Consider the following 13794-nt stretch of genomic DNA (forward strand, 5'->3'; position numbering starts at 1 on the left):
CTAATCAAGTCTTAACCTTTTTTTAAGCTACATAGATTGAGCTCCTTGAGTCTATCACTAGAAAGCAGGTTTTCTAACCCTTTAATCATTCTCCTGGCTCTTTTCTCTGAACTCTCTCCAATTTATCAACATTCTTCTTGAAGTGTGGGCACCTGAAATGGATACAGTATTGCAGCAGCGGTCACACCAGTGTTAAAGAACCTCTCTATTCCTACTCAAGATTCTTCTGTTTATGCATTCCAGGATCTCATTTGACCACAGAGGCACCCTAGGAGCTCACATTCAGCTGACTATCCACCACAACCCCCAAATCTTTTTCAGAGTCACTGCTTCCCAGGATATAATCCTCCATCCTGTAAGTATGGCCTATATTCTTTGTTCCTAGATGTATACATTTGCCTGTATTAAAAATGCATAAATGTTTGCTTGCACCCACTTTATCAGCAATCCATATCGCTGAGTCAGTGACTGTACTCTTCATTATTTATCACTCCATTTACCCCCTTTTGTGTCATTTGCAAACTTTGTTTTCTTGCAGGCCACGGATTTTAAAAAAAAAAGGTAGTTAAATGGCATAGGGCCAAGAACCAATCCCTGTGGGACCCCACTGAAAACACCACCAGTTCAATGATAACTCTCTCCCTTTACAGTTACCTTTTGAGACCTGTCAGACAGCCATCTTTTAATCCATATAATGCATGCCATATTTATTTTATATCATTATACTTTAAATCAAAATGTCATTGGGTACCAAGTGTAAGCGTATTAGGTCAATTCTATTATCTTTAGAAACCAGACTTGTGGTCTCGGCAAAAAAAGATATCAAGTTAGTTTGACAGAATCTATTTTCCATAAACTCATTTTGATTTGCATTAATTATATTACACTCCCTTCTTTATTAATTGAGTCCTGTATCAGCCCCTTTATAATTTTGCTTAGGATCAATGTCAGGCAATTACCCAGATCATTTCATTTACCCTTTTAAAATATTGGCACATTAGCTTTCTTTGTCTCCTGGAACTTTCCTAGTGCTCTAGGATTTATTGAAAGTTAGAACTGATGTTCCTGCAAGATCCTTAGCCAGTTTTTAGAATTCTTGGACTCAAGTTATTTGGATCTGCTGACTTTTAAAAAAAAGTCTAACTTAAATAGTTTTTGTTTAAGGTCCTCCAGAGGTATTAGTGGAAGGGAAGGAGTGTTATCACTTAAGTTCCCTCTAAGCTGTGCGGCTGTGCAGCAGCCTATTAAGTGCCACGCAGGTGCTCAGGGCTACAACAGGGAGAGAGATTGCTCTCCCAGCCCCAGACCTGCCGTAGCGGGGAGAAGCACCCCAAGCCAGCCCCGGCCCGGACCTGCTATAGCTGGGGGACAGGCGCCCCAAACTTCTTAGCCCTCAGCGCCCCCGCAATCCTCTACCCCAGCTCTGAGCCCCCTTTCACATGGCAAAACCCTCGGCCCCGCCACATAATTTTGTTATGTGCACCAATATGGAGGTGACGTGTGAATCACCTCCATATTGGTGCACATAAAATTCATTCCCCACGTACATGGGGAAAAATTGGAGGGAACGCTGGTCATCACCATATGAGATTCTTTCATTTGTTTTTCCTCCAAATACAGAACATTCATTGAACACATCCATCTTTTCTGCATTATTATTGTTAGTTCTACCATTTCCAACTATAATGGACCAATACCATTCTTTTTATTCCTAATATACTTTAAAACTCCTCCATATTGTCCTTAACTCTGCTGGCTATGGATTTCTCCTTGTGTCCCTTTGCTTCCCTTATTTTCTAAAATTCCTACCTTTTGGATTTATATTCATTACTATCAACTTCCCCTTTCTTCCATCTGTTTTTTTTATATATATAATATTTTTTCAGCTTGCCCTTTAAACCAAGTCAGTTTTTAACCAGTGTGGCCCTCTCCCTCAGTTGTGGCTTTTTGGGGCATCTAGTAAGGTGTTCTTAAATGATTCTTGATTATCATTACCATTTTTCTGATTAAATTATTTCTCCCAACTGATGTGTCTAATAATTGTCTTCAGCTTTGTAGAATTGGTCCTATTAAAGCACCAAGTATCTATATATATATATTACTGTATGGACTTTACTCTGCTTGCACATTATTAATCTGATCTAGTCATGATCACTTGTACCTAATTTACCGTTAATTTACTCTGCAAAATTCTTAATGATCAAATACTTCTGTAACATTTTAATTGTTCTAAGTGCTTGAAGAACATTCATGGAGATTAACTAATTATCTATCATCTAAAGTCACCTCTCCTCCCAGAGAATGCAGGTGTCATAGCAAATAGGTACACTCCAGCTATAAGTTCCCCTCTCAGGGATGTTAGTGGTAGGGCATTCCAAGCAGTGGGCCCCAACTTTAGAACTTGCTCTCACAGGAAACCCTGCAGAGCTTGGCCTCTCCTAAAGCATGAGGGAAAAATGCACTTTTGTTCAGACTTTTTACTAAGTGTAGGAGTGTGAAGCCCCTTGATAGTTTGCCTCTCAGATGGAAATTCCCTTGAGAGATGCAGCAAGTGGTTCAAGCTGTAGTGCATGGGGGTGCAAAGTTTATACTTTCTCTTTGAGGAAAGTTAAGTATTTTCTTGTTCTAAGTTATATGATAGGTGCCCAGATGCTACGGTCATAGTTACCTCATTAATATGTCTAATAATATAGACCAACACAACAGTTTTCCAACAACACAAAAAGCCCACAGTTTAGGAAAGTGGAGGATCACAAAGTACACAACTGCAGGTGTATGGTGATCTGGGAAAAGCGTATTTCCAGTGGAAAGAGTGTGTATTTGTGGAGGTTGGACAGGGACAGCAGGGTGGTGTAGGAGGCCAGCAGAGGGGCTAGCAAACTGGGAGAATGTAAAAAGAGCAAAGAATATCTGTGAGCTCTTTGGCAGATGCTTGAGCAGGTGGAATGCAGCATGTTTATACAGTTCATATTTCAATATACTAAGAAAACAGTTTCAGGCTTTAAGCTGTTAAGCTCCCCTCGACTCCTGCCCCAACCACTTCTTTAACATCTACCTTCAGATCTTGTATGAAGCTGTTCTCTGATGGTGCTGGGGCAGTGCACTGTGCCACCAGCTGAGAAAACAAATTTTGAGAGAGAGCATGCACTCAGGTTAACAAGCCTTGGGCAAGCAAACCTCTTCTCCCCCCCCCCCCCCCCGTTCTCCCCTCTTATTCCCCAAAGCCCCAGGAATAGTGCACTGTGGTAGTTGATGCCGTTAGGCAAGGAATGGAAGACTGGCTACAGAACAGCACATAAAAAAGGGAAGAGAGATTTACAATGGTCCATTTTTTTTTACTTTTTGCATAATGAAAACCAGAAGCCTAATACAGTGACACTGTAGAAGGGGTGGACAAGGAAAAACAAACTTCTAAGATAAAGTATATGTACCTCTGTCAGTAATGACTATACCTAGGTTTAAAATCTATAGACCTATCTAAACAGGCTCCTTTACTAATTCGAATTAAGGGTAAATGAAATTAAACTGAGTACAGGACAGGTAGGAACATTTCCCATAAGCAGAATTAGTGCTCAGCAAACTAGATGAGAGGACCTTTGTTTATAAAACTGCCTTGCTGATCCACAGGTGTTCTCATAGATGATCTGTGATTCATCCACTAAATTCAAGTCATGGGCATTAAAAGAAGGGACAAGCTTTTTTTTAAAAAAAAAAACTGTTCAAGTTCTCAGTTCATGCAGGACTGCATGGGGGGGGGGGAACCCCACCACATTAGAACATTTGGTTTTTGGGGAGAACTTTTTTCTTTGAACAGTGACTGAGAAAGCAACAAATACATTTCTAACTCTAAATATGCTCATTTAGAGGCTGGGGGATGAAAACTACATCTGAGGCTAATACAGTGCGTTGATCCTTTAAAGCAATGTTAAAGGTCAGGTTGTGCCATTAAGGAAGAGATAGGGGCTCGCACACAAACGCTACCCAAGCAGCTTTGTCTCCCAGAGATCCTGGGCACTGCTGTCACTGCGGGATGCAGAAATAACCCTCTTTGGTTATCCAGCTCTGGAGGATATATGAGGAGGGAGTGGGCCCATAGCTTTGCCTCCTTTCTTCCCTTTTTGGAAAGGATAAGGTCTGAGTTTTATTCATTGCTCAGCCACTATCTCACTGTGTGATCAATGGCAAATCCTTTAACCTCTTTGCTCTTCAATTTCTTCATCTGTGAAACAGATGAGTAATACACTTACACCTCTAGTAGTGAAACTGAATTAACCTTTTTACATGGGATCCTTGTATGAAAGGTATTACCCAAGGACAAAAAATTACTGCCATTATTCAGGCTAGTTGCACTGCAGCGAGGCTTCAAGTAAAGTTATTTTTGTTAGCTGTATTCCATTTTTTTTTTAAAGAAAGAAATGTGCATAATTTCACCACACAGAGTATTCGGTATGTATTCCTTTAGTTCTTTGTCTTTTGGCTAGGGTCAAGTGTAATAAGGTCCTCATAATGGACATCACGGTACTTATTCTCTACTCCAATACCAACTTGAACTCTTAATACATTCCATGGGTGACATACCTGAGCCCATTTATCCACTGATGCCTTAAACTCCCACACCCCAATCTGGATCTATGCTGGTTATATGATATGTACCTCGTGAATCTTGTAACCAATACTTACAATCCCACATTACCCAAGCTCAAACCCAGATGTACAGTGCCTTTCCTCTTAACTTGTATAAATTCGATTTTAAACATTAATTTTAATAACTTTTAATCTGTCCTCATGGTGGACATCATAGTGCCATTCAAAAACAGGTCCCCAGCCTTCCATGAGACCCGAGGTCAGAAGGTGTTGAAATACACCCCGCTGGCCAACACCCCGAGAGCCCAGGGCTACGAGGTCCAGATCCATGCTCTGGGCGTGTGGACCTCCACAACAAGCTGGCGCTGAGAGCGTGCGGAGTCTGTTAGTGCTAAGCCCGGCTCATGAGACAGCTCATGGTGTCTGACACCATCAGGTGGTCCAGAGACATCTACACGGAGCACAGCACAGCACAGCACAGCATCAGTACTAGGACAAGTGAACGAGACCGCCAGTCGGGGAAATAACCCACTTCTTTCCTTCCCTGACAAACCAAGGGATGCACCTCACCAAGGTACCTATTCGCTACCCAATGCTGACTTGGACTCTAAATACTTTCTATGGGTGGCGTACCCAAGATCACTTATTCACAGACTCTTTAAAAACTCCTGCACCCCAATCTGGGTCTATGCTGGTTATGTGCTATGTATGTATCTTGTGAACCTTGTAACCGATACTTGTAATCTCTCATAACTCAAGCCTGACCCCAGATGTACAGTACCTTCCTTCTTAACCTGTGTAAAAACTTGATTTTAAACATTTAGCTTTTATAAAAAAATTTTAAATCTGTTCTAATCAATTTACTATCTGATATAGTCTATATTCATAGACTATGGTTTGCTTGGAAGGATTAGATTTTCCTCAGTAAATGTCAATCAACTTTGATTTCACCAAAAACATACAAACAAGTGAAAAATATTTCCAATGATAACCACCAAAATTTACAGATAGGCAAAGAAAGAAATGTTGCTTGAGAATGTATTAGAGAATTTAAGGTTATTTACTTATGTATTTTAACATGTGATGACAATTTGTGCATTAACGGTTATAAAGCTTTAACATTTTGAATCTCAACATCTACTGTCATTAAATAATTATGGCCTGATACCATCCCCTGTTGTTTGACTTACCCATAATTTCACACAACTGTCAAAATTTAAAGATAATATTAGTTTATTTTTAACCATTTTTCCTATCAAAATTATTTTTAAAGAAGTGAATTTAGTCAAGTCTAAGTGTGTTACTAACTTGTAGTTTGAAAATTGGGCCTATGGTACATGAGTACTTAACTCATCTGCTCAGCACCTCGAAGGAGATTCCCAGCACCCTACATGATGGACCATATTCTGTGAAAGTAGTAAATGCTCAGTATAGTGACAAATTTTAGGGCAGGAGTTAAAAATCAATTCCCCTGCTCCCCCTTGCAATCCAGACATTCACATCAACATATCATTAACTCACCCAGTATTACAACTAGCTGATTTAAAGATGGAGCATCTTGATCTGATCATTATTTCTATAGCTGCAATCTGTGTGCTTACAATTTTATGAGATGCCTGGAGAGAATAGAAGTATTAGCTCAGAAGCATGCCCGTTTTTTGTAAACATAAAATGCAACAGCACCCTCCACTGTCCATTAAAGGGAAAAGACATTTGCTTTGATGATTTCTTTCAACAGGATGAGGACGTAGTCCAGCCACAGGAGATCATACTAATAACAACAGATTACCCAGCTGTTTGTAGAAAATGTATTAATATAAATGAACATAAGTGAGTGACTGGAATTTGGCCATTTATTTGAAAAATAATGATAATAGCATAAGTTTCAGCTAATGTGGAGTATAATTAAAGATGAAATTGTAATTAGTCTGTGTGTATTTTATTATGATGTCATTGTAAAGAATGTAAAACTCTTTATGATTAAGATTTCCTCTCAAACTGCTATCTGAATAGCTTCTGACAGAGCCAAGAAAATAAAAATCATATGCACTTTCTCATACAGTATGCATCTCAGAGGTCTTAATAGTAGCTGGACTTGTTTGTTGCCATAGGGCGCTATATATATATATATATATATATATATATATATAATTTGGGAATTGCAGCCCCTTTCAGATCTGAGTGGTAGAATGATATACATGACTGTTCCTATCTCCTGTGTAGCCAATGATTTTAGTTTAATATCCATTTATTGTGTGATATGATTAATCAATAGGTTATACCATTATATATTCATTGTATGTTAATCAGAGGTAATGTGTATAAAAGTATAAGATTGATCAGTATTTAGAGGAACCATGTAGTAGACATAAGTGAGAAAAGCTGAAACTCAAGAAACTGTGGGTTGAGACCTGCAAGATTTTAGCTTAGCTATTTTATGCCTGGGAGACAAGAAATGATGGTGTAAATCAATGACCAAGAAATAACCTGAAAGAGAGGTTATGAGAAAAGAGGTACCAACTGCTAATATTGTGAAAGTATAGCTGGGAAGATTAACTTCAATTATAAATGCTGTAACACATTGCCTCCAACATGCGCCTTAATTGCAAGATAAAGGCGGTACGTCAATGTTAATGGGAACCCACACAGCCTATAGAATTCGGGGTCCCTTGTGTTTCTATGGGACACAGGCCAATAAGAGAGAGAGGCTTGACACTTCCATATACATGTGAAGAATGTAGGTATAGACAGAATCACAGTATAAAAAAGGGTACCAAGAGCAGAAAAATTGAGCTTCCTATGGGAAACTCCCACAGGAGCCACTCCTGTATTGATGCTCAATCCATGAGAGGGCCAACAGGAGGAGGATACGAGCATGTCTGTAGGTATAACTGGTACATGGTACTTATCTTTAGGAATTGTTTATGTTGTGACATTTATAACTTTGGTGGTAGCTTTAAGAAAACTGCTAAGATAGGCTAATGATACATACAGTTACAAGAGCATCTGTTGTTTCATGTATTCCTATGGACTCTAGATCCAGAACAAACATCCGATGAAGTGAGCTGAAGCTCACGAAAGCTTATGCTCTAATAAATTTGTTAGTCTCTAAGGTGCCACAAGTACTCCTTTTCTTTTTAGAGATAACTCTGTTGAACTTGAGGCTGTAGTTGCCAGAGCTGAACCCACTGGAGTAGAATTTACATTAATTAGAATAAAAGGCTATACCTGCCTTGATCCCCTATGGAACGGTGGAAAACACACAACATGTTAAGATACATATGAAAATAAAATAGAGTATTCACACTGTTTCCCCTCACCTTTGTTTCCATTCCTTCTTTTCTCTTTTTGATAATTGTGTTTAAGGTTTAAAATGACATATTTGTTATTGCTGTCTGGCACTGGAAAACACGACTTTTCTTTCTTCTCACAATCCCTCATCAATATATGGGGTGTTTGGGTGCATGCATGCACATGTGCATAATATAAAAACACCTGTATTAAGCTTTCATAGCTCTTAAACATCAATTAATCCTCACCAGCACTGTGAGCTAGGTAGATACTATCTCTGATACTACCCTTTGAGCAGCATCAAAACAGGAAAGAAGCAGTCTTTTGGAGTACATCTCCACAGCTGATGGCAGTGAGCCTCCTAGCCCAGGTGGCTTGCGCTGCCACACTAAAAACAACTGCAATGACAGCGCATTTAGACTCAGATTTTAAGGCCAGAAGGGACCATCATGATCATCTAGTCTGACCTCCTGCATGTTGCAGACTACAGAACCTCACCCACCCATTCCTGTAATAGACCCATAACCCATTTAAGTTGTGGCTTGGGCTGGAGCTCATGCCCTGAAGCCCACCTTCCTTCCTAGCTTCAGATCCCAAGCCACAATGTCTACTCAGCTATTTTTAGCACTGTCGCACATGAGCCAGAGTCTGTTGAGTCTGGCTCAGAGGCTTACTGCTGTCACAGTGTCACTGGTGTCATGTGGTAGCAGTGAGACACATTAGTTTAAGAAGTAAGCTGCCTTACTTTCCCACCATTGCAGTAATTTAATTTTGAGGTGACAAAAGGCATGGATCATGGTGACGAGGCCTATGTCTGAAAAAAGATTAGAGTTGGTCAAAGCATTTTCAAGGGAACAGTTTTCCATTGGAAAACGCAGTTTTATTAAATTGTTTCATGGGAACATGTCAACTTTGATGAAATATAATGGGAAACAATCTAAATGAATCTGTACGTCTTTCTAGTTTTGACAATGTGGAAAAGTTTCATTGAGCTAAAGTGAAAAATTGCACTTAGACTTCTCATTTAGTTTTGTTTTTATTATAACAATTTTAAAATGCATATTCATACATATTATATTTCAACATTATCAAGAAATCTTAAAACAGAGACAATTCAATGTTTCCAAAATGACTTTTCTAAAAATGTTCATTCCTCAAGAAATGTTGACTTTTTGTTCTGATTTGTAATTAAAACAATTTTCAGAAGATCAGAACTTTCTGCAAAACTCTATTTTCCAACCAGTTCTAAGACCGGTATAGCTTGTAGGCCATGAAGTCTTGTGGGTGCTGCATTAGCTTGTCCACCAGAAGCTAACAATCTAACCTCAAATCTTGAATTCAAGTGACAAATGTTGGGCAATCAATGGGCAGGTATAATCTTCACCATATATTCCACTGTTTTCTCTAACTCATCAATATCACTTCCCTCTACTCCCATTGATCCTCAGCCAAACAAACCTCATTGATTCAGGTTTAAAACATGCATAAGGAAGTACTATTTCACACAATGCACAGTCAACCTGGGGAATTCATTCAATGGGATGTTCTGAAGGCCAAAAGCATAACTGGGTTAAAAAAAATTAGATAAATTCCTGGAGGATAGGTTCATCAATGGCTATTAACCAAGATAGTTAGGGATGCAACCCCATGTTCCAAGGGTTCCTAAACCTCTGACTGACAGAAAGCTGGGACTAGACAACAGGAGGTGGATCACTCATAATTGCTGTGTTCTATTTCTTCTCTCTGAAGCATCTGGAACTGGCCACTGTCAGAGAAAGGATACTGGGCTACATGAACCATTGATCTGACCCAGTAGGACCATACTTATGACTCAGTCTCAGCCAGACCTTAAGGTATTTAATAGGTTTAATTTTGGGAATACAGGAGACTGGAGGTGGAGGCCATAAGGAGCCTTCTTCCCTTGCAATCCCTGCCCAAATGGAGTTGTAGTCCTGTGCTCTTCTTGGGTGCAAATCACCTAAAATGGGGAACGGAGACACACGGAGAAGTTGGGCCCATGGTCAAAAGGCATATGGTACACCTTCTAAAGGGGTGTCGCAGTGGGTATATTCCCTCTGCATTCAGGGAGTTCTGGGAGGAAGCGAGATCCCTGATGCATAGTTAGTCCTGAAGTTCTTCCTCCCCACCTCCTCGAACAGTTTAGCTTTGCACCACTGTTTCTGTGTCTCTCAAGCCCAAACTGTGAATAATGTAATGCTGTCTATTGTATATTGCAGGCTTATTTGAGGAAGCTGATGGGGTCATTCAGCTAGTGCAGGCAACAAGAGATATTACAGTTAAGACATTTTATTACCCTAGCATTAGTATGCACTATAGTCAGCCTGGTTCACTTATCTGGTCTCCTAATTTTGGCACAGCTTTCTACTCCCAACAAGTCCCTTATTGTACATCATTTTATAGGTCTTCCTCTGAACAATTCTCGAGGTTCAAACTGATGAGATTCTTGTCTCAGCTGCTTCTGGCCATACCTGGGATCTTTAAATGAGATCAGCAACAATTAGTCAGAGTGGGAGGATGATCTAGCCATGAGGCACATTTTGAAAGTACAAAATCCATGCCAGAACCAAACCATAAAGAGTGGTTAAAAAACACGCAGAATACATAGACAGTATTTGGCACTTGTATATTATGGTGATGCCATAAGTGCCTAAACTGATAGATAAATTGGAGACATAATATGCGGCCACCATTGCTTCCTCTAGTTTATAACCCAGTTAAAGTCTGGGATGAAAGCCAACAAAACGAGAGAAGGGAAATGCAAGTCTGTACTGAGTTCATAGTATATTGGTCTAATTACAGTATAAAACCAAAGCAACATATAGTAGCTTGCTAAAAAGAAGGCATTAATACATCAGTTGATTGTAATTCTAATCTCAGCATCAGGGACTATGTGCTACAGTAAAATGCATGCTATACGTTTTAAATTGAGAATCTTCTCAATTTGTGCCCACTTCAAAGCTTAGCAATAATTGCACAAACCAATCAAAAAAAGCAATGATAAGGTACACTGTGAAGTCAGAGGATCCTTCTTTCAGATTGCTTGTCAGGCCTCGGCACTCCTAAGGTACTTCCAAAGCAGTGAGGTGGATCAGAGTGCTACATTCAGAAATACAGTAGTTATATCAGTTTTAGATGTGAGTGGAAGAAAGTTAATGTAGAACCAGAAATTGCTAAGTAAAAGGCAGGTAAAAAGTAAGAGAAACAAAAATTGTGAAAGAAGTATAGAGATAGGAAGGAGCTACTTCACCTGCAAAACGTGCTCAGAAGGTATTAAGAGCTGCCAGGGAAACCATTTGCAATGCACAATACCATGTTTTATTGGCCCTACAGAATCCCTATATATTCCTGAACATCATTTGCTGGCATCTTAGCTATTTACATATACACAGACTTCTACACTCACTCCTGTAACATCTCTCTCCTGATCATGGAAACTTGCACTAGGATTCCCTTCCTTCACAAGCCCTCAGGATGTCTGTGTGCTTCTGGATTTTCTGAAGTTACCTGACAACTCCGAAGAGTCAACAGAAAGTGCACGTCTCTCACAGTCATCTCCAGTCTCCCCTGAAGCTCTCAGACATGTGAGGAGAGGAACTTGCCTGGGTCATCTCAAGAGTAATTTTCCCTGGCTCACAATCAGAACCAGTTCATGGCTGCTCTTAATCAGCATCATCAGCACCCTTTTTAAACATTCATTAGTGTTTTTAGTTGCCTGTATTCCTAATCCTGATACCCAAGCCCATATGTGAAATGGGTAGATAGGCACTTTGATAAATATCAATGCTATGGAAGAAGCAGTTTAGAGGGGCCAGTAATCTAGTAGTCCAGGACCTTGTGCTTCCTACCAAGTTGACCCCTTTAATACAGAAACTGAAATTCAGTGAAAGAATGTCTTGGTAGCTGAAGCTGAGTTCTAACGTAGACAAAGGGTGTGAGCTTTGAAATCAGCTTTTACCAAGTGTTAGATTAATGGATTTTGTAGTAAAAACAGAGCAGCAAACAAAATTTAAACCTTGAGAGTCCTGATTACAATTGCTGGGGCAGAATTTTTTCTTGCTAGAATAAACCCAATGAACATCGTAAGTGCAAAATATTGTATTCATCACAAGAACCAAGAAACCACAGGGACAGTAAAACTTATTTTTCCCCCAGAGATTCCAATAATGAAACATTTACAAGGTCCGGAATCTTTGATTGCACATTCCAGCTGGCGCCCAGTGCTGTGTTAATTTAGGTGACATTAGTCACTTTATTATATTAAAGCGCTCTTCAAATCCAAGGAGAAAATTCACCCAATGTGAGCATTCAACTATAATCTGGTCACAGAATTAATTCAGTAAAGTAGCTATGGAATATCAACTAACAGAATGTAACAATATGGTAACTATGAGGCATCACAGACTTTTGATGAATCACAAGGCCCTGCATTATACCGTTAAACAAACCACATTTTTATCCTGTTATAGCCCACGTTTGTTGAATAAGAACTCACCAAAAGTCACACATGTTCATTTTCAATTATCATTTTGCAGCAGCAAATGACCAGTTTGGAATAAAGCAAAAAGGATGAATTCCAAAAAGTAAAAGTTTCCAGATGGGTCATGGGACACGTCACATTTTAGGCCTCCTTTGATATTGTCTGCTTTGAATTTGAATTGTGACCTATTCTAAAATTGGACTAGGAACCAAGGGATGAGTGGAGAAATATTAGTGTGCCCTGTTTATTTGTAGTACTTTGTAAATTTAGTTTATGCAATAAAAAAGTGAATAGCCACAAAGTGTTGTTTATATAGCTTGTCCCCATTATGACTTGTTTTCTGTGCAGTGCACCTTCAAGTGGAGAGAAGTCCCTCTCCCCACTGCAGAACAGTTGCCATATGGGGTTCAGATGCATTCTACTTCTGAGGAAATACAGACTGAGCCCGATTTTCAGTCTGCTTAGGGCAGGAGAGAAGGGGAATTAAATCTCCTGGTATTCTGAACCTCATTCAGCCTCAGTGCTGCTCTAATTTAGACTTGTTCCCTGTGGCCCCGTTTCGGCTCCAGGAAGCAGAGAATTGCCAGTTATGTACATTCTGGCATGCCCCCACAACATGACCCTACTCTGGGGGCTGAGAGCGAGAATGGAGCTCTTCTGCCAGCACTATACCAACCAGGGAACCCTGTATACAGGGGGCACTCTCATATTCCACCCATGTTAGCTAGGTCTGTAATGCATTGGGGAGTGAGTCTCCCAGCCCACATACCCAGACCCACCCATGCTAGTGGGGCTCAAACTGGCACACTGAAAATAGCGCTGAAGACATCCTGGCTCAGGCTGGAGTTCAGGCTCTCAAGCCATTTAACTCCTAGATTTCAGAGCCTGAGCTGGAATAGCCACATTGCTATTTTAAGAGCACTAACTTGAGCTCTGCTAGCATGAGTCACTCTACCCAGGCTGGGAGACTTGCTCCCAGCTGCAGTGTAGACATATTAAGGTCTCTTTACACTGCCAGAGAAGGCATAAGAGGGCTTTATAGCATAACTGACCATCAGGCCCACAATACAAGGTCTGCTCTTTCATGGAAACATTACATTTATTCTCTTTTATTCTATTAATATCTTAATATAAAATAAAGGTGATTTGGAGTGGAAGCATATGGTGTTTTCTGTGTATGGAAAATGTAACAAAGTACCAACATAAAGTACGTTGGCAATATGAAAAAACCCCATGTGATTGTCTGGAAGCTAGCCATCCTCCCATCAGAATGTTCCCAATGCCTCCCTCCCTATGTCCCCATTTAAAACACCGATTCTACACGGATTACAATTCTTGGAAGACGTGAGCTGCCAAAACCGAACATTCTGAGCACTAAAACCCCCCAGGGGTTTGTCTGGAATGTTGCATTTCTAAAGTAG

This window comes from Dermochelys coriacea, chromosome 2 (assembly GCF_009764565.3).
Source record: "Dermochelys coriacea isolate rDerCor1 chromosome 2, rDerCor1.pri.v4, whole genome shotgun sequence".
Lineage (NCBI taxonomy): Eukaryota > Metazoa > Chordata > Testudines > Dermochelyidae > Dermochelys > Dermochelys coriacea.